The sequence below is a fragment of the Podarcis melisellensis genome, assembly GCF_964234715.1.
Source record: "Podarcis melisellensis genome assembly, chromosome: 7".
Taxonomy (NCBI): domain Eukaryota; kingdom Metazoa; phylum Chordata; class Lepidosauria; order Squamata; family Lacertidae; genus Podarcis; species Podarcis melisellensis.
In genome coordinates, this window is record NC_138539.1 from 4,848,152 (window position 1) to 4,870,928 (window position 22,777).

At 46.3% G+C, this 22,777-nt stretch overlaps 1 protein-coding gene across 1 annotated transcript in view; it reads left to right on the top strand.

The window, feature by feature from the left end:
• TSNARE1 (t-SNARE domain containing 1) overlaps positions 1–22,777 on the top strand; it is a 378,827-nt gene that overhangs the window by 26,853 nt on the left and 329,197 nt on the right. The gene's annotated exons all lie outside the window — the stretch shown is intronic.

Genomic DNA, 22,777 nt, shown 5'->3' on the forward strand with positions numbered 1-22,777 from the left:
ATATCAGTCTCAAAGGACCCTCATACCTACAGGACCACCTCTCCTGGTATGCCCTGTGGAGGACTGTAAGGTCCATAAATAGCAACACTTTGGAGGTCCTGAGCCTCAAGGAGGTTAGATTGGTCTCAAGTAGGATTAGGGCCTTTTCAGTACTGGCCCCAACTTGGTGGAACGCTCTGTCACAAGAGACTACGGCCCTCTGGGATTTTACATCTTTCTGCAAGGCCTGCAAGACGGAGCTGTTCTGCCTGGCCTTCGGCTTAGACTCGCTGTGACCCCTTATATGGGATTTGGCATATCAATTTTCCCTTGGCTTTTTTGCTGGCCCATGTAGGACCAGCATGGATAGCTGGCTCGGGTGAATATCTGATGTTTCCTCCCTTTATGGTCTTGATTTATGGACTACACTAAAATGAGGCTGCATTTTAAGCTGTATTTTAATTAACTGTTTTTGTTTTTTTCTATTACGTTTTATTGTAATTTATATTTGGTGTTAGCCGCCCTGAGCCCGGCCCTGGCCTGGGAGGGCGGGGTATAAATAATTTTATTATTATTATTATTATTATTATTATTATTATTATTATTATTTGAAGGAGTTATAAGGCAGGACTCCCTGATGGTTCAAATGTGACTCTGATCCTTTAGTCACTTGGGAATGGATGTATGAATGCACATAGATTTGGTGTCGATGCATAATTCTGAATCCCGAGGGAAATTGGGTAATATTTGGGAGTTCACTGTAGGATGTTGAAAATCAGCTTGTCTCACTCCAGAATTCATGAGGCTGGGAAGTGAACCTAAGGAACAAATCTGAGGACTTCTGCCAGGCAAATAAACCAATGGACAGCGACAGCCCTGTTGTAAAATGTTTGTACAGTGTTTGGTAATTAGTAAATTTAGTATATATGATAATTGGCACATTAGGAATTGAATAAATTTAGGGCACTTTGCAAGTGATCTTTAAAAAATACTAAATCATAATGGTGTTTGGAGGTGCTGTGACTACCCAGTTCTATATTTAGCTCTGAACATTGGAACATTGGAAAAAATAGCCTTGTTTTACAGCAATCTAGCTCAACTCAAATATATTTTTTCTCTCCCGTTCTACAAAAATACATTGAGATTAATTATGAGCATTAGCATTCGCATAAATGGAACATGTAATTGATCAAATGGAGATGGATAACTGGAGCAGGCAGGAATGATCTCCATAAGCCATTTGACTCACTCAGACACCCCCAGCCCAACGGTGTGAGTGATTGAAATTCTGACAAGTAAGGCTTTGAGACAGCAACATTCAGCAAGGGGCAGAGCATCGAAAGCAACATTGCTTTCCTGCAGGGCCAGGATGCCAGGGGCCCAAGGAGCCACTTCAGGGGGGCTTGAAATAATAGATGTGATATACAACACCTGTGTTTATCAAAGGTTGTTTCTGTAAAGTTATGAGTCGGGGAAAGCCTGGGCAGAAAGATGTGTTTTTGCAGGACGTCTAAAGACGAGTTGATGGTTGCTATGGCAGAGGGAACGGCATTCCATGTTGCAGGTGAAATAGGAAATACCTCTTTAGGGGTCTTCACCCTCTGGTGTTCAGTGGGGTTCAGTACCATAAATTGAATTTCTCCAGGTGATTTGTGTAACTGGGGTTGCAGGTTTCTGCAGGGGCTGGCGGTCTTTCAGGTAACCTGGTCCCGAGTTGTTCAGGGCTGTAAACACTAGTATCAAGACCTTGAATATGGGTCTGGAGTTACATCTCTTGAGCTTCAGTTATATTCCTGGTGTCTGGAAGTGCGAATGTCAAGTCTGTGCTGAGAGAGGGGTGTCTTCTTTCCTCCTTGAAACTTTGCAAGCGAAGCCAGCGTAACCCACCGAAGAATTGTGGTTGTGACAAGTTCCTGGCTTTCCATTGATCTCCCACTCGGCTGCCTCCCAGTTCGTGGAAGGAGGGAATTTTCGCACTGAGAAAAGTAATGGGGAAAATTTCGTACTCTTGATTGTCTCAAAGCTGTAGGCGTGGACTCCCCCTACTGGCTATCTTCAATATTACGGCTTATTATTTTTTTTTTTAAAAAATAAACGAGATCTATTCCAGTGCTTCTTTGCGTGTGACTTCTTAAGCTGTGGTGTTTTGAACTCTGTCCAGTGCCTGATTAATTTTAAATCTGTAGCCTATCCCATGACAAAGCTTAGAGTGTGTAAAAATACTTTGCACACGAACACTCAGGTCTATGGGTGCTTAAGATCTGCTCACCTCTATAACCTCCAAGCCACTTTGCTTCAGCCACAGCTCAAAATACCGAACTGGATTAGAAGCAAACGCCCCTTGGGTAGCATCCTAATATTCCAAGCATTTGAGCCACACAGTGACTTGAGTTTTGAAAATGTATTTGGTACCCTTTTTTGTGATTGTGGTGAGATGGTATGGCTTTTCTCGTGTCCCTAAACTCCCATATTGTGGAGCTAGAAAGGCTGCAGCCATAATAATCAGGGGTGAGTGGTGCCCTGAAGCATCCTCCTGATAAGGAACAGTTCGAAAGCACACCAGTGCAAGTAGATAAATAGGTACCACTCCGGCGGGAAGGTAAATGGCGTTTCCGTGCGCTGCTCTGGTTCGCCAGAAGTGGCTTAGTCATGCTGGCCACAAGATCTGGAAGTTGTCTGTGGACAAATGCCGGCTCCGTCGGCCAGTAAAGCGAGATGAGTGCCGCAAACCCAGAGTCGTTCGCGACTGGACCTAACAGTCAGGGGTCCCTTTACCTTTACAGTGGTACCTCGGGTTACATATGCTTCAGGTTACATACACTTCAGGTTACAGACTCTGCTAACCCAGAAATAGTACCTTGGGTTAAGAACTTTGCTTCAGGATGAGAACCGAAATCATGTGGCGGCGGCAGTGGGAGGCCCCATTAGGTAAAGTGATGCTCCAGGTTAAGAACAGTTTCAGGTTAAGAACGGACCTCTGGAACAAATTAAGTACTTAACCTGGGGTACCACTGTATCTGCCACACTGACTAACCATCTTGGTCGCCCATCTTCTGCATGCCTTCCAGCTTGTCAACATCCGTCTTAAGCTCTGTGTTGATCTTTTGTTTTGACTGCTGAACTGGATTTTCTCATGGTGAGGTTTTGATGTTTGGACTGCATTGAGGTAACTTTCGAGAGCACTTTGTTATGCAAATCCTCTGTGTGGGCCTGCTCCTATGCATGCTCTCTTTCTGCAAACGCACCACCTAATCTTCTGCACGGTTGGGAATTTCGTTTCTATGGCATGTTAAAACAGCTCTTGCGTAAGAACACTTTTCCTGTTCTTACAGTTGTTGTTTGGGGTTTTTTTGCTGAGCCTTGCTGACTTGAGAAATCCTCCCCCCCCCTCCCCAACTCCCTGGGAAGAGATGATTTCATCAATTAGTTTTCTTCACTGTGGTGGGCATCCTTTTAAGCTGCCGCTCAGAATACTTTTCTCTCATTCCTCTTTTCTTCCCTCTCCAAGTGTTTGCTTGTCTTAGCCTGCTGCGTGCAAAATCCACTTTAATTGATCTTTGCAGACTATTTGCAACAGGGAAAGAGGAAAATGCTTAATGCTTTGTTTAATTCCTCTCAGCTTGGTTTTTTTTTACTTTTTATTTTATTTTTAAAAAACGACTTATTATGATCACTGAAGTGCAAGCACTTTCCGCTTCTGAGCTCTGCTGTTGTGAACTTGAAAAGCCTGTTTGAGTGGATCACCCAATTCCATTCCTTGACATTATCTCCCCACCCCATTCCCAAAGCGAAAACGGATCAAAACCCTTCCCTATTTTAATTATTTACCGTATTTGTCACTCCATAAGATGCACCTGACCATAAGACACACTTAGTTTTTAGAGGAGGAAAACAAGAAAAAAAAATATTCTGAACGAAACAGTGGATGTGTGATTTTTGTGGTTCATGCTGTGGCCACAGATATGATATGTGATTTGACGGTGAGTTTGGGGTAGCCCAATGCAAAAATCCTGAGGATCGATGTGGATCTGTGCTTTGCGCCATTGCGGCCCCACACAACAGTGGGTGCGTGATTTTTTTGCTGCAGGCTGTAGCCATGGAAATGCTATGTGATCTGATGGTGAATTTGGGGTGACCCAATGCAAAAATTCTGAGGATCCATGAGCTTTTACCTCCCCCCTCCCAGGCAGCCTCCTTTATCGCTAGCGTCCCTTATCTCCCTCCCGGTCGCTTGCCAATCAGCTGCTTCCTTTCAACACCCCCTTCGTTCTTGTTTGCCTTAGTGTCTTTTCCCTAGCTGGAGCAGTTTTTTTGCTGCTCCTTTTCTTCTAATTTCTCTCCTCATTGCTTTAGACTTCCTGTCTCCTTTCTTTGCAAGTTGGCTGTCTTTACCTCCCCCCTCCCAGGCAGCCTCCTTTATTGCTAGTGTCCCTTATCTTTCTTCCGATCACTTGCCGATCAGCGGCTTTGTTTCAACACCCACTTCCCTCTTTCAAAAAAAGAGAGCATGATCTGCTTTTCGCACCTGGGCAATTCGACTCCAGGGACCACACATTCACTCCATAAGACGCACAGACATTTCCCCTTACTTTTTAGAAGGAAAAAAGTGCATCTTATGGAGCAAAAAATACGGTATTTGTTGCTCAGTCACCGATGTTTCTTAGTGTTGAAACTTCAGCCGTTCCTCATCAGGCTTGGTTTCCAGACCGTTGATCATCTCGGTTGCCCTCCTCTGCAGCCATTCCATCTTGTCAACATCCTTCTTAAATTGTGATGCCCAGTGCAACACCCTGTTCTTACAGGGGCTAACCAGATGCCTGTGGGAAACCCACAGCAAGATTTGAGTACAAGAACACTCTCCCCATCTTGGAGGGAGATAAGAGTTGCCTTAGCTAGTAGTCTCCAAACGCATTGTGTGTCAAGACCCCAAAGCCATCTCCTCATTGAGAAATAACACACACAAGGACACAGATATTAGGTTAATGTTATTGGGCAAATTTTGGCCACAACTTTATTGATTACAGAATGTGAGCGGTATTGGCTTAGGCATTGAATGGACCTGAATATATCTGACTCCTGCCCGTTGCGCAGGGAGTCTGGTAAGGGTAAACCACCGGAAGAGGGAGCCCCGTAGATACAGACCAATTCGAGCTCCCCCTGGTGTTCCCATCGGGGTCGTCTCATGGCCATAGCCCCGCCCCGGGATTCGGACAAAATCCACACCCCTGGAATCCTTTAACAGAATACCCTTAAGCTTGGAGGGGCAGGTGATAGCCACACCTCACCTCCCCCATCACAAGGTCAAACAATGCCTAACCGCAACCCTAACAAAGTTGTGGCGATTGCTACGAGGTGGGTGAAAACCAAATGGCCTGTGCCAATTTGCCAGGTGGAAAAATTCCTACCAGGCCCCTCAACGGTGACCAACCGCGGTCCATAGCAAGAACATTGACTAAAACCTGCAAAATAGGGAGGGAGGGAGGGCAGGCGATTGAGGAAGCGGGCCAAAGAGGAAGCCCTCCTGCTCGCACCTCTGTTTAAATGGTCCCAGCCACGCCCCCGCCCAGCGGATTGGCTGACGTGGCTGAGATCCCCCGGGCAGCGGGGGACTAAGTCCTGCGCCCCCAGAGGAGAGTGGGTGGTCACGCGGTCCACTGCAACTGCTCCCTATGGGGAAGTGGAGCGGATCTCCCCTTCATGAATTTGCCTAAACCTCTTTTAAAGCCACCCAGGTGTAAGCCATCACTGCCTCCTGGGGAAGTGAGTTCCACAGTTTATCTCTGTGCTTTCTTTTATCTGTCCCGAATCTTCCAACATTCAGCTTCATTGCATGTCACACTTTCTAATGTTATGAGAGAGGGAGAAAAACTTTATCCAATTTCTCAGCGCCATGCGTAATTTCCGGACTTACGCAGGCACCCTTCTAGAAAATGGAAGAGCTGCTCTTGTTTTTGTGCAACTGGAAAAGCTGTTTTGCTTTTCTCGGTTGCAAGACTCTGACTCGACTCTCTTCAAAATCTGTAGGGCTGCTGGGAGCCAGAACTGGGCTCCTTCCGACTGTTTCCAGTCCAGGAGCCGGATTGTTTTCCTTGAATCTAGGAGATGTAGCTTCAGTTTCCTCCCCTGCCATTGACTCACTGCTAATTTACATGAACAGGGGAAAAAAAAATAAGTATGAGATGCTGTGTTTTTGGAATAGATAGATTGTTTTAGAACGCAGAAAGCAAAATTTCTCCATGGATACAGCCGTGGAGGTTCCGGTGACATTGCCAGCGCATTTTTCAGCTGCTGCAAGAGTGAGAATTGCATCTGGGAAGCTGTGGCTGCATCTGTGGAAGACTGAACATTTCTGATGGTCTTCCCTGAAAGTGCATCTCTGGGGACATCCCCAGCACATGGTATGGAGCTGTTTTACCCTGTGAACTAGCCATCTCAACACCAGTGTGGATGCTGGAGACCATGGCCTGATGGATTAAACCTTCCTCCTCTTACAGTGTGCTGTAGGGCCCTTAATAGAAGTTAGCTGAATGTGTGTGGTTGTAGGGTCTGCATTTTGGACCTTCAGGGGGTATCTTGTAGGTGGAGGCCAGGTTATCTGTTGTCAGAGATGGTGGGCAGGTTCTCCATCCAATGCGGGATACAGCACCTCCTCACTTCCAAGTCCGGTTCAAAGTGCTGGTACTTACAAAGCCCCTTGAGATGTTGCTGGACATCCATCCACCTCAGTTGGCCTGGCCAGTGGACAGGGATGATAGGAGTTGTAGTCCAACATTCTCTGGAGAGCCATCGGTCCACCAGCCCTGCTGGTAAGGTCTTAAATAGTTTTGAATCCAACATCCTGGAAAGATTGCCTCTTTCCCGATCAACCTGCACACTTCTGATTCCTGAGTCCTCTGCCTCTTCGGTGCTTCTCTTTCAGTCTCTCACGTTGCTCTACCAAAATGCATGAACTTTCATTATGCTGCAGTCGGTTGCCATTAGGTTGACGCGAAAGACATTCCTCTTCAGAAAACACAGCATAAAGGCCCTCTGGCTTTCTGGCAGGAAGCCTAAACTGAACTAGGTAGATATTTATTTATTTGTTCCATTGCCTTTCTCCTTCAGTATTGCAGGGCCTTGGGGCATGGGTCCGCTAGATCCCGGGGATCCGCTAGGCCTGTGTGTAATATGACCCAAGTCCTAAGGATCTTGAAGAAGAAGAAGAGGAGGAGGAGTTTGGATTTGATATCCCACTTTATCACTACCCGAAGGAGTCTCAAAGCGGCTAACATTCTCCTTTCCCTTCCTCCCCCACAACAAACACTCTGTGAGGTGAGTGGGGCTGAGAGACTTCAGAGAAGTGTGACTAGCCTAAGGTCACCCAGCAGCTGCATGTGGAGGAGCGGAGATGCGAACCTGGTTCACCAGATTATGAGTCCACCGCTCTTAACCACTATACTACACTGGCTCTTGAGTCACAAACACCTCCTACTTCTCAGCCCAGGATATCAGCATTGTCCCAGCAGGCACCAGGAAGTAGCAGGTTCTGGTGGCCTTCCAAAAAAACCTTCTTCCTGTCATGATGTGAGCACTGACCTCATCCAAGGCGAGGCTGAAATGAGGCCTTGTGCAGGACTTAAACTGTGTTATAAGACAGCAGAGCTCAGATGTTGCTTCAGCAATTGTCAGCCTAAGACCAAGCCTTATAAAGGAGCAGCAGTTATGTCTAAGCAGGGGAGACTCTGGTTATATTGAGATGTCTGATGGAGTCTTAAGACTCAGAGGTTGACAGTGTGACATCCTTAGGCCAGATGGGCATTGCCACCATGTACTCACCTTTTGGGCCCTCCAGTTCATCTCTTGGAGAAGGGAGTTAATCCCAGCATCATGATACTGTACCTCTACAGGAAACCATGGTTCCATTTTGGAGCCTTGGAGAAGACCAAGTATTGGAGATGACCAGTTACTAGTGATGGAAAGTTGTACGACTTGCTCTATACCAGAGAAGAGAACGGCTTGGACCTAAGAGCCACACCTTACAAAGGGACGGACTTGCCACATGGCGTGTTCTGTTCTAGTTTTAATGACTGCTGCAAGATGGGCTTCTGCCTTCAGCAGTTCTCCAGCAATGTTGGTTCATCCATCATGGACATGAGAGCTAGAATAGTCAAACAGAGCACTTCTCAAATTTTCAGAACTGTAGGGAACTCTATTACCCTTGCATCATCTTTTTTCTTGAGCAATCCTTGCAAGGCTGCTATGAGATGTGCACATGCAGATGGCAAATAGTGCTGAATTGGGCCTCACCGTGACTACACAGTGACAATGTGGTGTAGTGGTTAGAGTAGGTCCTGGGAGAACAGGATTCAAATGCCCTGTGTGGCCATGGAGCTCACTTGGTGACCTTGGGCCAGCCTAGCCTACCTCACAGGGTTGTTAAGGGGATTAAATGAGAGGGGGAGCCACATGCGCCATCTTTAGCATCATGGAGAAAAAGGTGGAATAGAAATGCAACAAAATAAAACAAATATGAATATACACCAACTGAGCTATAGAACACCCCAAAATCCAGATTGGTCATGGTGGGCAAGGCTTTCCAATATCATAATTTAGGAACGGCCCATCATCTTCTGTTGAATGTAGTTTGTAGACCGGTGTCTCAATAAGTCACATGGGGACAGCAGCGACCCTTCCACAGGTATGTTTTAATTAGGTGGAAAAAGCAAAAAATTTTGACGGCCTTCCAAGTTTTCTAAAGCAATATTAGAATAACTTGGAGAGCCTTTGCAAGGTCATAACAAGGTGATCACGAGGCAGTACAAGTGCTTAAAATGGATGAGCCTTCCCTGGAGTTATAGCTTTGGCAGTTAGACGTATCCTCTTTTTGACTTGTGCTTGGTAAACCAAAGGCTTTTGTGATGTCTCTTTTCCCCGATGACTAGAGGATACTTTATGCATTCAACCCCTGAGCAAGGTTCAGTGGTAGGGGAAGACGGAGAAGGAATAGCTGATGGAACCATGTGGAGCTTGCCGTTTTGTTGCAGGGGTGTTGCACTTTAAATATTCAGCAAATATAGTTCTTTACTTAACGGAGGAATCCGTCACTGAGTTTTGTTCCCTGGTGGTTCCCTTGTGTGAAGAGTCCCTTCAGCAATGCGGCAAGATGAATAAGTGATGAGAGCAGTATTTGGAAAGGCAGATACCCAGGTAATGATGTGAGCAGAACTTCTGTCATTCAGACGTCTGGCCATTTGCTGTAGAAATGTGTTTCTGTGTTCCAGTCTCTGCCCAAAATAAATCTGGCAGAAGATCTACCTTGCATCTTGGCTTTGAGAATGTACCATTCTCGGCGGACTGGGCCAGGGGTAGCCAATGACGTCCCCTTCAGATGGTCCTGGGTACAACTCCCATCACTCGTGAACATTGGCTATACTGGCTGAGGCTAATGGGTGTCTAAACAACATTGGTTTACGCAGCACCAGAGTCATGAATCCCAGTTGTGTGTTTGGTGGGACACTGATCATTCCCTTTGAATTAAAATTTGGTGTATGCTTCACCATGTTGGACATCATTGTATGCTTTGGGTTACTGGTGTGTGTGAAGGATCATTTGCGACCCAGTTGCTTGCAGTAATGGAAAATGTCCATCACTGGATTCGCAAAGACTCTTCTGTCCTATCACTCCATTCCATTTTATTTTGTGCTGACCAAGGGCCATCATAATATTCATAGAATCATAGAATCTTAGAGCTGGAAGGGATTCATTGGTCATCTAGTTGAACGCCCCCACACACAATGCAGGAATTTTGGCTAAAGCATCCATGACAGATAACCATCCAACCTCTGCTTAAAAACCTCCAGGAAAGCAGTCTTCCACCTCCTGAGGGAGTATATTCCACTGCCAAACAGCTAATAATAATAATAATAATAATAATAATAATAATAATAATATTGTTTATACGCCACCCACTCTAGGTGGCTTCCAGCACATATAAAAACATAATAAGATGTCAAACATTAAAAAAGTTCCCCAAACAAGGCTGCCTTCTGATGTCTTCCAAAAGTTGTGCAGTTCCTTATCTCCTTGACATTTGGTGGTGGTGAGGGGAAGGCGTTCCGCAGGGAGGGCACCACTACTGAGAAGGCCCTCTGCCTGCTTCCCTATAACCTCACTTCTTGCAGTGAAGAAACCACGAGAAGGCCCTTGGAGGTGGACCTCAGTGTCTGGGCTGAACCTTCTAGGCAACCTTCCAAGATCCATGTGCCAGTGGGGAGTGCCTGTCCTGGTTGCTCCCAGACTTCTCTGGTGAATGGACTCAGAGACAAAAGGGGAAAGAATAATTGATGTGAATGTTACCTTTGTACAGTAGACTAGTTTCTACATACATCCTCAAACCTTTCTCTACTTTCTACGTTATCCAAATTCAAGGGTGCATTCTCAAAGTGGACTATCTCAAAGTCCTCAGAAGTTAGTAGAATGCTCTATCCTGCCCATGGACATGACAGGGGAGATGGAAATCCAGCAAACACACTGGGACAGGATGTGCAGATTCTGAGCAATTAAAACAATAGGAGAATGTCTTTCAGGACCCTGGACAGAGACCAGGGAGTGCACACACATTGTTCCAATGAGACTCTCCACTGAGCTCTTAGCTACCTGAACTTGAGCGTACCTCTAAGGATTCCCAGCTGAGTAGTTCAGAGATTTTAAAAGGCAGCCCTTTGACCTAGATCTGAGGACTCATGTGTCTCTCCATGATCTCATGCCAAAGCCCACTGTCTGCAATGGTGCGAAGCACTTGGTTTAGGGTTCCAGCCTCATATTATCCTAGCCTTTGTACCTTTTGTAACAAAGCAACATTTTGACTGCCTGTGCATCTTTGCTGACTACTTCACAGAAATGCACATTCATCTGACCCTTGAAGAGTTTTGTAAGTAAACAATTTTATGACTTACCAAACACGTGGTCTGTCTCTATGCTAGGGAAGTAAGATAGCTCAGAAAGGGGAATATTTCGGGGGCTCACTGAGAGGGCACATTTTTAAGGTTTTGCAGTCTTATCTCTCCACACTTTTCTTTGCTGCATGTTTTGTGATGTGAGATCTCTGCTGGGTTTCTCTCATCAAAGGGTACTTGCCCCAAACCTTGGTCTGGGCTTCCCAGATTCCAACACTTGCTTAGAGGTCCAGGTTCAGAGGCCCGTATTTCAGTGGTTAGCCCTCATTATTTCAATTCTCCTTAGCTTCTCTGTCTGTATCCAAGTTACTGCAAGGTTTCAGGGTTCCTCCCCTTGGCCTCCTGAGGCTTTTACTTCATTAGTAGGGTGGTGCTGTGGGTTAAACCACAGAGCCTAGGACTTGCCGATCAGAAGGTCGGCGGTTTGAATCCCCTTGACGGGGTGAGCTCCCGTTGCTGGGTCCCTGCTCCGGCCAACCTAGCAGTCCGAAAGCATGTCAAAGTGCAAGTAGATAAATAGGTACCACTCCAGCGGAAAAGTAAACGGCATTTCAGTGCGCTGCTCTGGTTCGCCAGAAGTGGCTTAGTCATGCTGGCCACATGACCTGGAAGCTGTCTGTGGACAAACGCCGGCTCCCTCGGCCAATAAAGCGAGAAGAGCGCCGCAACCCCAGAGTCGGCCACGACTGGACCTAATGGTCAGGGGTCCCTTTAGCTTTTACCTTATACCAAGTCAGACCAGTGCTGCATATAGCTCAGTTTACTCACACTGTCTTTTGAAATCAGAGTTGCAAGTACTAGCATCTTGTCTCAAATGAATTGTTTTCCTCCACTTTGGTCTAAACAATGGATGGCTTTTGAGGAAAGAGTTTTGATTAAACTAGTGGGTTTTTCTTTGGGAAGGCTCCAGGCATCTGTATTTGAAGTTGCTGTTCTGCAAATTTTTCTTAGATTCTTGGTATCCTTTTCCCCCTTTGAAAAAGTAAAGCGAGGGTGCTTTATCCCCAGTAAAGATGTTTCGGCCATACTAAAATTACTTTAAAAAATACACTTTATACCTGATTCGACATGGTGGGTAGGATTCAGTGGTGTATATGTAGAGTGAAACAGGCCCCCCTCTTCTCCCCCTATGTGCACCCCCAAAATATATTCTGGGTTTCCCCCCAACACTTCATAGCATAGCAGATTTAGGGTGTTCTGGGAGAGGAGAGTGCAGGAAAGTCTTCTTGGGTAAGCGGACCTCATTCTGTAGTTTGGTATTTTCTACATTCATGTAGCTCTCCGCGGTTTCAGAGTGAGCACATTTCCAGATATGTTGGGAGACGCCAAGGTTTTGACCTGGGACCTTCTCCAAACCAAACAAGGGCTCTACCACTGAACTACAACTCTTCCCTATAACTGTTCAGCCCCTGCTCTCCCAAGTGTTCAGAGGCCTTTATTTAACAAATGCACCTTTTACAAAGCAAGGTTTTGGTCTATAACTTGAATTACAATTGACACGCTTCGGTGCATGGGGACAATTCACTTTTTTATATTGTCTATTACCGGGGAATTCGGGGCTGATTCTACAGCTACTGTAAAACGGGCTTTCAGTTCAAGTATGTTATAAATCGATTCTCTACGGTCTAGACGTGCCTACCTTTGCCTGACTTGACTTGCTGCCTGCAAGATACCATGTGGGAGGACCCAGTGTTTCTCATGAGACAGAGCTTATTTATCTTCTGTGACTCATTCACCTGACAGAGAAACAGCAGCCTTTTGATCGGTGGCTATTAGCTGTAATGGCGATTTGGAACTTGATGGTTAGAGCCAGAATGTCAGCTTTTGGAAGCGACAACTAGGAGATAGCTCTTGTCTCCATACCCTGATTGTCATTTGCATGTTACCTGCTTGGTGGTAGTGCAAAACAGGACTCTGGACTTGGTAGATATTTGGTCTGGTGCAGCAGGGCTCTTGTTACATAGGAACATAACCACCTTAAAGGTAAAGGGACCCCGACCATTAAGCCCAGTCATGGCCGACACTGGGGTTGCGGCGCTCATTTCACTTTATTGGCCATCATGCTGGTCCCCACTGGAGCGGATTTGCTACCTGACTTTGAACTAGGCCTCCTTAGAAATAATTCAATAGGGCTCCATTCTTGAATCTGGTGCTCTCGAGAGCTTTTGGACTACAACTTCCACTACCCCTGTTCCTTGATTGGAGTTTTTGGTGTATTTATTTATTTAGATAATTTATACCCTGCTCTTCAACCAAAAAGGCTCTCAGAACAACATCCATCAACATCCTGGAGGAATGCTTTGCTAGGGGATGTGATTTCCTTGAAATTCCGGGGGGGGGGGGGAATCAGGGTGGTGGTGGTGGTGGTTTTGCTCCCTGAAAGGAATTCTGGTTAACGTTCATTAGAATATTGCTGTTGGTTTGGGAGCTCAGTCTGAATGATGCCCTGAATCCCTCCCAGTTCCCAGAGTACAGGGAAGATTAGAATCTAACGGTGGATCCTGTTGCTGAACTAGTCGGACAAGCTTTTTTGCAAGGCAGTGACCTTAGCTGGCTTGAGAGCAGTACATGTGAAAAGGATCTAGGAGTCTTGGTTGACCACAAACTTGACATGAGCCAACAGTGTGACGCGGCAGCTAAAAAAGCCAATGCAATTCTGGGCTGCATCAATAGGAGTATTGCATCTAGATCAAGGGAAGTAATAGTGCCACTGTATTCTGCTCTGGTCAGACCTCACCTGGAGTACTGTGTCCAGTTCTGGGCACCACAGTTCAAGAAGGTGGAACGTGTCCAGAGGAGGGCAACCAAAATGGTCAAAGGCCTGGAAATTATGCCTTATGAGGAACGGCTAAGGGAGCTGGGCATGTTTAGCCTGGAGAAGAGGAGGTTAAGGGGTGATATGATAGCCATGTTTAAATATATAAAAGGATGTCACATAGAGGAGGGAGAAAGGTTGTTTTCTGCTGCTCCAGAGAAGCGGACACGGAGCAATGGTTCCAAACTACAAGAAAGAAGATTCCACCTAAACATTAGGAAGAACTTCCTGACAGTAAGAGCTGTTCGACAGTGGAATTTGCTGCCAAGGAGTGTGGTGGAGTCTCCTTCTTTGGAGGTCTTTAAGCAGAGGCTTGACAACCATATGTCAGGAGTGCTCTGATGGTGTTTCCTGCTTGGCAGGGGCTTGGACTCAATGGCCCTTGTGGTCTCTTCCAACTCTAGGATTCTAGCTGGCCACTTAGGTACCCTCATCAGCATCCCAAAAGAATGAGCTCAGTTGCAAGAGCTTCAAAGAAGAGAAGGTGCCCTCCAAGCTAATGAGTGGGCCTTTTCTCCACCCCCTGTCCTAGCTGCTAGGTAGGAGTGCAGTAACCAGAGTTGTATGTGAGTGAGCTGGAAACAGACTGGAAACTGGAGACACAGAGACCTGCTTGTTCTGTGCTGGATCCATGGAATTATACAGTCATACCTCTTGTTACGTTCGGTTCAAGTTATGTCTTTTCAGGTTTTGTCCCGCAGCGACCCAGAAGTACCAGAAAGGGTTACTTCCGGGTTTCGCCACTCGCACATGCGAAGACACGCAAAATGACGTCACACGCATGTGCAGAAGTGGTGACTCGCGACCCGTGTGTGTGCAGATGCGGGTTGCATTTCTTTCAGGTTGCGAACGGGGCTCTGGAACAGATCCTGTTCGCAACCGGAGGTATATCCTAAAGATACCACAGTCTGCACTGATCTTTATTCCAGGAAAACTGAACCCGAGTAAATGCTTAGAACCCCATTGCGTAATGATATTAACCTGACGTTCCGGCATTACTCAAACCGGTGCTTTCAGAATGGCATTCTGTGCTTCCTTTGAGGGGATAATAAAATGCAGAGTACATATTTGTTTCATGTCACACTCCTTATGCATGTGCTGTAAAGCGATACTTTTTACTTTTTGTTCCCGGAATTGGTAGTTATGTGCAGCCTGTGTAGTTGACAGCATACAACTTGAAGCAAAGTGGCATGAATGCGCTTTCTTTGATCAGCTTTTCACTAGTAATTTTGCTTGATGTGATTGGTAGGTTTATTTTACAAAATGATTCTTGGTTCGCAGCAGTAACAGGAGCGCATTGTGCATTTAAATGTGCCTCTCGCTTTGGACTCGTTGGAATAGCCACGTTTATCTAAAAGGCCGCATTGGTCCAAAAGTGGAAGTGGAAACCTTCCACAATCCACACTTGGGGAAGATCAAAATGATACAGGGACACAGAAAGCTGCCTTGTGCCAAGTGAGACCATTGGCCTGTCAGCCTCAGTGCTGCCCACACTGACTGGCAGCGACTCTCCAGGGTTTGAACCAGGGACCAAAGACCTGGTTAAAGAGGAATGTTTTTGCCTAACAGCGACTAAAGGTGCATAATGAAGGTGCCAGGCAAACCTCCCTGGGGAGAGCATTCCACAAACGGGAGCCACTGCAGAGAAGGCCCTTTCTCATGTTGTTACCCTCTGAGAGCCAGTGTGGTGTAATGGTTAAGAGCGGTAGACTCGTAATCTGGTGAACCGGGTTTGCGTCTCTGCTCCTCCACATGCAGGGTGACCTTGGGCTAGTCACACTTCTCTGAAGTCTTTCAGCCCCACTCACCTCACAGAGTGTTTGTTGTGGGGGAGGAAGGGAAAGGAGAATGTTGGCCACTTTGAGACTCCTTCGGGTAGTGATAAAGCGGGATATCAAATCCAAACTCCTCCTCTTCTTCCTCCTCCTCCTCCTCCTCCTCTGGACCTTTTGTGGAGGAAGCACGTGAAGAAGGACCTCAGAAGATGATCATAGGGCCATGCTCTCTTCTTCTCTAGAAGCAGGCTCAGGGACCTGAACCTGGTTTTAGCTGGAGACTCTGCAGCCACTCCTGAGTTTTGAGAGGCTATAGGCCTGTTCATCTGCTTTCACTTGAGTGGGGAATACGAATGAATGGAGAGGGTAGGTGCAGACTCAATGTGAGGTGGTGAGGGCTGAAGTGCATGGAGGCTGATGCACATGGGTATATTGTGGGGGCGTGGGGTCAGAGTCCACTCTTCTCCCCACATGCAATTGCCCTAGTCGTGTTTACATTCCCTGTTCAGGGACGGCAAGCTGGTTGGGGCCGTTCTCTTTATATAATGTGGCAAGTGGTTGTTAGGGAGTTCTGCCAGTCTTATGAAACTTTAGCATTATGAATCAGAGCACATCCTTCTGTGTGACATTATCATTTTATTTTTCTTTCTCCACTTGCCGAAATAGGAATATTCCTTCTGTAGGTAACAATGGGATTTGAGTTTTGATAACGGCAGTGGCCCTCATCCGAAGCTGACAACCCCCCGCCTCCTCTAGTTTCTCTCCCAGGTTTCTCTCCCCTTATTTAAATATCAAAAATTCAGATGCTTTCAGAAGTGGTGGTATTGGAAAGGGAAGCGTGGGTGTTATTGCAAGGTTGAGCCAATCCATTTTTATCTCATTATATATCTTTTTTTACCTAATGCTTTTTTATTATGTGAACTGTGCTGGGTTTTTAGATCCGATGCAGGGATGACGTTGCTATAACAACACGATGATTCATGTAATTTCTGCAACATTCTGTTGGGTGGGTTTTGCAGCTTGAAAGCTTCTATGCAGTAGTGATGGGGCTTCCTCTTGCTTGGTTCTGTCCACCCCACCGCAAATATGGTACCCAAGGGTCTTACAGATTCCCACCATCTTTGGTAGCAGACACCAATTGTTCACATGGCTTCCATGAAGTTCTTTGTTGACGGATGTGATGTATTGTGTTGGACATCAAACTGAGCTTCAGAAGCAAGGTCAAGGATGATAGGATGATGGCATTCACACTGCACCTTTGAGGGATTTGGAGCAATTCTGAAGCATCTCTAGCTATTCAAGCTCAAGGAGAAGAGGAAGTTGGCTTCATTCCAAAGGTAGCCAACCCTTGAGATGTGGTTGGACTAAACTTCCCATCACCCCTGACCATTGACCCTGCTGCTGGGGGGCTGATGGGAGCCAGAGTCCAACTACAAATGGAAAGCACACTGTTGGCAACTCCTGCTCCCATACACCCCGGAAGAGAAGACAAATAAAAGCCAGGTAGACTTGACAGTAAAAAGGTAAAGGGACCCCTGACCATTAGGTCCAGTCGTGACCGACTCTGGGGTTGCGGCACTCATCTCGCTTTATTGGCCGAGGGAGCCGGCGTACAGCTTCCGGGTCATGTGGCCAGCATGACTAAGCCTCTTCTGGCGAACCAGAGCAACGCATAGAAACACTGTTTACCTTCCCGCTGGAGTGGTACCTATTTATCTACTTGCACTTTGAGGTGCTTTCGAACTGCTAGGTTGGCAGGAGCAGGGACTGAGCAACAGGAGCTCACCCCGTCACGGGGATTCGAACCGTGACCTTCTGATCAGCAAGTCCTAGGCTCTGTGGTTTAACCCACAGCGCCACCTGTGTCTCTTAGACTTCACAGTAGAGCCTCTCAAAACGTTGATATTAAAGAGAAGGTGGAATAGAAGTGGTAGCTCAGTGAATGGTTTAGCCCTGAATGTTATGTTCTGCAGCATTTGTGCATCAATGCTGCTGGTTGAGGCCAATGGCCCATCTAGTCCAGCATTCTGTTCTTACAGCGGCCAGCCAGATACCTGTGGGAAATCCACAAGCAGGATTTGAGCACAAGAGCTCTTTCCTTGTCTGTGATTTCCAGCAACTGCTATTCAGAAGCATTGCTGCCTCTGACAGTTATCTTTCTTTCTTTGGTATCACTCATACCTGAGAAAGATTGTCTTCCATAAACACAGATTTAGCAATGAGTCTGTAAGTGACTGTGGAGGCCAATTCTGGATCCACATGTCCTTCCACAGTGGGCAGGAGTTTCCGGGCAGGAGTTTATCACGGTGTAGATTTGCCAAGCGTGCCTTCCTCTTAGCATGTTTCTCCCTTGTGTCCTGAGTTCCAAGCCCATGACACCTTTGGTAAATGCTGTTCTCCAATTGGAGCGCTCACAGGCAAGTGTTTCCCAATTGCTGGTGCTTATACTACATTTTTTAAAAATTTGCCTTGAGAGAGTCTTTAAACCTCTTTTGTTGACCACTAGCATTACACTTTCCATTTTTAAGCTGGGAATAGAGTAGTTGCTTTGGAAGACGATAATCAGGCATCCGCACAACATGACCAGTCCAAGAAAGTTGATGTTGAAGAATCATTGCTTTGACACTGGTGAGCTTTGCTTCTTCCAATACACTGGTATTAGTTCATTTGTTTTCCCAAGTGATGTGTAGAATTTTTCGGAGACCCTGTTGATGGAATCTTTTGGGGAGAGCAGGTACAGCATAGCAATCAGGGTTGGTAGTCATCTAAATCCCTCTCTTGCATGAGTTTGCTTAGTCCTATTTTAAAGCCATCCAAGTTGGCGGCCATCCCTGCCTCTTGTTGGAGCAAATTCTGTACTTCGACTTTGGGATGTGTGAAGAAGCACTTCCTTTTGTCTGTTCCGTTTCATGGGATGTCCACCTGTTCTAGTGTTACCAGAGAGGGAGGAAAGAAACACCTTTCTAAATCCACTTTCTTCACACCATGTAAAAAATGCTTCTGTTAGAGTCCTCCTGGTGGTGCAGCAATAAAACTGCTAGCACATTTGCAAAGCTAAGCAGGGTCCGATATGGTTTCAAATTGGATGGGGCACCAGGTGTTGAGATACCTGCATTGGACTAGAGGACTGACCTCCAGGATCCATCCCAACTCTACAACTCTTTGACTTTGAACCTCTTACTCCCCTATTCAGCCGCTCCCCCTTTTAGCTGTTGACAATCTCTTGTCCAAGCAAATATTAAATGCTTGGGCCCTTCCACTTGTCCTCTCTCACCAGTTTTACAAGGGCATTTCTTCCTTCGGTCTCTATGCCTTTAAATTCGGGAGTGACCTATTTTGAAACTGAAAGGTTCTTTGGGCAGGGATGGTGGGGGATGTACCTTAGATGGCTTGGAACGTTGCATTAAGAGTCTGGCGTGACAGATAAAAACACACGGTTGACCCTGCCTTCCTGTCCTGGCTAATTATATTAAACTCCATTTGCATGCTGACATGAGAGTTTAAGAGGGGTCGTTGGAGCCTCGATGCATATTAAATCTGCAAAATGACAGTCCGAGGCCAGGGGAGCATTGGACAAGTGGCAATTAGGCCACTAAGAGGATCACACCATGTTTTCGTATTGCTGGGAGAGGTCTGCCGATCTTTGCCTTTAAATGCTTAACAGAGGCACCCAGAGGTGCCTCTTGACTGCATTAGTGGCAGGATCAGTGCGGTGAAAGACAGCAGGCGGCCTCTTAGCAGAAAGTGGTGCAGTAGGTGTTTTGTGGAAAAATAGTAAGCCGTCAGCAGAGCGGCCCAGTAGCCCCTGCCAGATTCCTTGCTTCTTTGGTCCTGCTGAGGGAACTATGTCACTCAAAGGATGTACTGGCCTTCCCAAAATCCGCTTTGAGGTTTATTTTTACATCCAAGTAGGATATGAACATGGCCCAATCACTGCCTCACAGCCTAACCTGCCTAGCAGTGTAGATGAGAAGCGAGATAACCATAAATTCCTCTTGGGGGGAAAATATGGGATATAAATGCAACACACAACCAGATAGTTCTGAGGGTGGTCGAATGAGTTCTATGGGGGAGTGATTTTTTTATGAATACCCCCGAATTTTATTTTTTAACCCCTGCAAGTAGAAAAGTAGAGCGTCAAGAGTCCAGCCCATCCTTCTCCTTGCTGTGCTGGTTTCCTATTGCAGTGGCCTTCTCCCCTTGCTCCCCAGCAGTCTGAAATGGTACGTTCGATTCTCCCACCTCAGAAGGACCTAGTTGGATCAGGACCATGACCCATCTAGTCCAGTGTTGTGTTGTCACAGCAGAGAACCAGGTGCCTCTTGGAGGTCCCGTGATTCCTGTGTTGAAGGGGGTTGCATTAGATGACCTTTGGAGTCCCAGCTCTACTATCCTCTGATTCTATGCATTAAGGAGCAGAACAAAACACAGCTTCCCTTCCACCTCAAGAACTGCTCTACCTCCCCCAAGATCCATACCGTGCCACACCATTTTCTCCATGCTGCCTCTTAAAGGGTAAAGGGACCCCTGACTGTTAGGTCCAGTCGCAGAGGACTCTGGGGTTGCGGCGCTCATCTCACTTTATTGTCCGAGGGAGCCGGCGAACAGCTTCCGGGTCATGTGGCCAGCATGACTAAGCCACTTCTGGCGAACCAGAGCAGCGCACGGAAACACCATTTACCTTCCCGCCGGAGTGGTACCTATTTATCTACTTGCACTTTGACGTGCTTTAAAACTGCTAGGTTGGCAGGAGCAGGGACTGAGCAATGGGAGCTCACCCCATCGCGGGGATTCGAACCACCGGCTTTCTGATGAGCAAGTCCTAGGTTCTGTGGTTTAACCCACAGCGCCAACCACGTCCCATGCTGCCTCTTAAAGTAAATATAAAGGTAAAGGGACCCCTGACCATTAGGTCCAGTTGTGACAGACTCTGGGGTTGCGGCGCTCATCTCGCTTTACTGGCTGCGGGAGCCGGCATACAGCTTCTGGGTCATGTGGCCAGCATGACTAAGCCACTTCTGGTGAAACAGAGCAGCACACGGAAACGCCATTTACCTTCCCATCGGAGTGGTACCTATTTATCTACTTGCACTTTGACATGCTTTCAAACTGCTAGGTTGGCAGGAGCAGGGACCAAAAACGGAAGCTCACCCCGTCGTGGGGATTCGAACCTCTGACCTTCTGATCGACAAGTCCTAGGCTCTGTGGTTTAGACCACAGCACCACCCATTCTGCCTCTTAGCCTGGGTCAATTACCCTCATTTCTGCTTTGTCCCCTCACTTTCTTACCTTAACTACCAGCAAAAGTTCTAGTTACAGTTAGGTAGCCATGTTGGTCTGCTGTAGTTGAAACAATTTTTTTAAAAAAATTCCTTCCAGTAGCACCTTTCGACTACCAGCAGAAGATTTGCCAAAAAAGCCCACCTCATTGTATTTTTAAAGTGAAGCATTTCCCCCCAATGTGCTGAGTATAGTTGCAGTTTTAAAGCTGGCTGGATTTGGGGGGAAGTATTTGCTTAATCTCTTTCCATTGACGTTTCTCCTTTTTCCTTTTTGGTATGTTTTAAAATAATTATTACCTGTCCAAAGCATTTGAGGCTGGGAAGGCTGATAATTAGTAGGTCTGCAAACCTTAATTGGTTTAATCGGCAGATCAATCCACTAAAGCTTTAATTGATTAATTTGTAGGGCTCCAAGTTGAGACACACTTTCCTTTTATTTATTTTCTTCCGGCGAGCTACTACGTTAGGGAACAAAAAGGAATATAAGAAAGGAAAGTGAGGCCTACAACAGCAAAAAAATTGTAGTGTGGAGTTCAAATTTCCAAGCGCTTCACCACAATTCATTCCCCACAAGTGTTCCCAAACAGATAGTTACCCTCTCCTGCCCTCCCACCTTAAAGCAATATTGCACTTATCTATGAATAGACTTCACCCAAACCTGCTGATTTCTGCCTTTTGTGCATGAAGGATGCAATCTAAGTTAAAGCAGTAGGGAGCATGAACTGAATACCAGAAACAAAGGGAATCGTGTCTTCCTAGCCACATGTTTCGGTGGTACCTTGGTTCTCAAACTCCTTGGTACTCAAACAACTTGGAACCCAAACACTGCAAACCCAGAATTAAGTGTTCCAGTTCGCAAACTTCTTTCGGAAGCCAAATGTGCTCCGTTTTGAGTGTTACACTTCGGTTTTGGGTGCCACGCTTCCGTTTTGAGTGTTATGCTGAGCTCTGTCTATTTTTGCTATTTATTTTCCGTTTTTGTTTTTGTGGCTCTTTTGGTTTCGTTTTTGTGACTGTGTGGAACCCAGTTCAGCTACTGATTGATTGATTGATTGTGTGACTGCAGTACATTGTTTATTGCTTTCATTTTATGGATCAAGGCTTTTGATCATGATAAATTGCTGTTTCAGGGGTTGTTTTTAAAAGTCTGGAACGGATTAATCCATTCTGCATTATGGGAAAGCACGCCTTGGTTTTGGAACGGACTTCCGGAACGGATTAAGTTTGAGAACCAAGGTACCACCGTATAGTCCTGTACAGTTGCACCAAACTGTTGTTGGCATCCGACTGTCTCAAGAAACAATGGAAGTGCACCTCCGGGGGTGAAGTCAAACTGCTACATTAGCAGTACCGAGGTGACTTCCCTGGGGTGCAAGCTTGGGTAATGTGTCTGCAGGGACTGGGGTTCCCAGACAACAAGACCTGCCCCTCTTGGCCTCACTGTTGTTGTCCAAAGGAAAGCAGAGCAAGACTGTTGGCATCAGCTTGGCTGCAGGAGTTGCCAGAATGAGGCATACAAAGTGCCATCCAACCGCCTTAGGGACTCCACTCTGGATTTGTGCAGGGTTGATTCCTTAGCCTTTTCTTCTTCTGAAGATATCTGGCAAAAAACTACTTGTTGCAGAGTCCTTGGTATAGTAGTACTGGTAATAATAATAATAATAATAATAATAATAATAATAATAATAATAATAATAATAATAATAATAAATTATTTACACCCCGCCCATCTGGCTGGGCTTCCCCAGCCACTCTGGGCGGCTTCCAACAGAATATTTAAATACAGTAATCCATCAAACATTAAAAGCTTCCCTAAACAGGGCTGCCTTCAGATGTCGTCTAAAAGTCTGGTAGTTGTTGTTTCTTTGACATATGGTGGGAGGGTGTTCCACAGGGTGGGTGCCACCACCGAGAAGGCCCTCTGCCTGGTTCCCTGTAACTTGGCTTCTTGCAGCGAGGGAACCGCCAGAAGGCCCTCAGCGCTGGACCTCA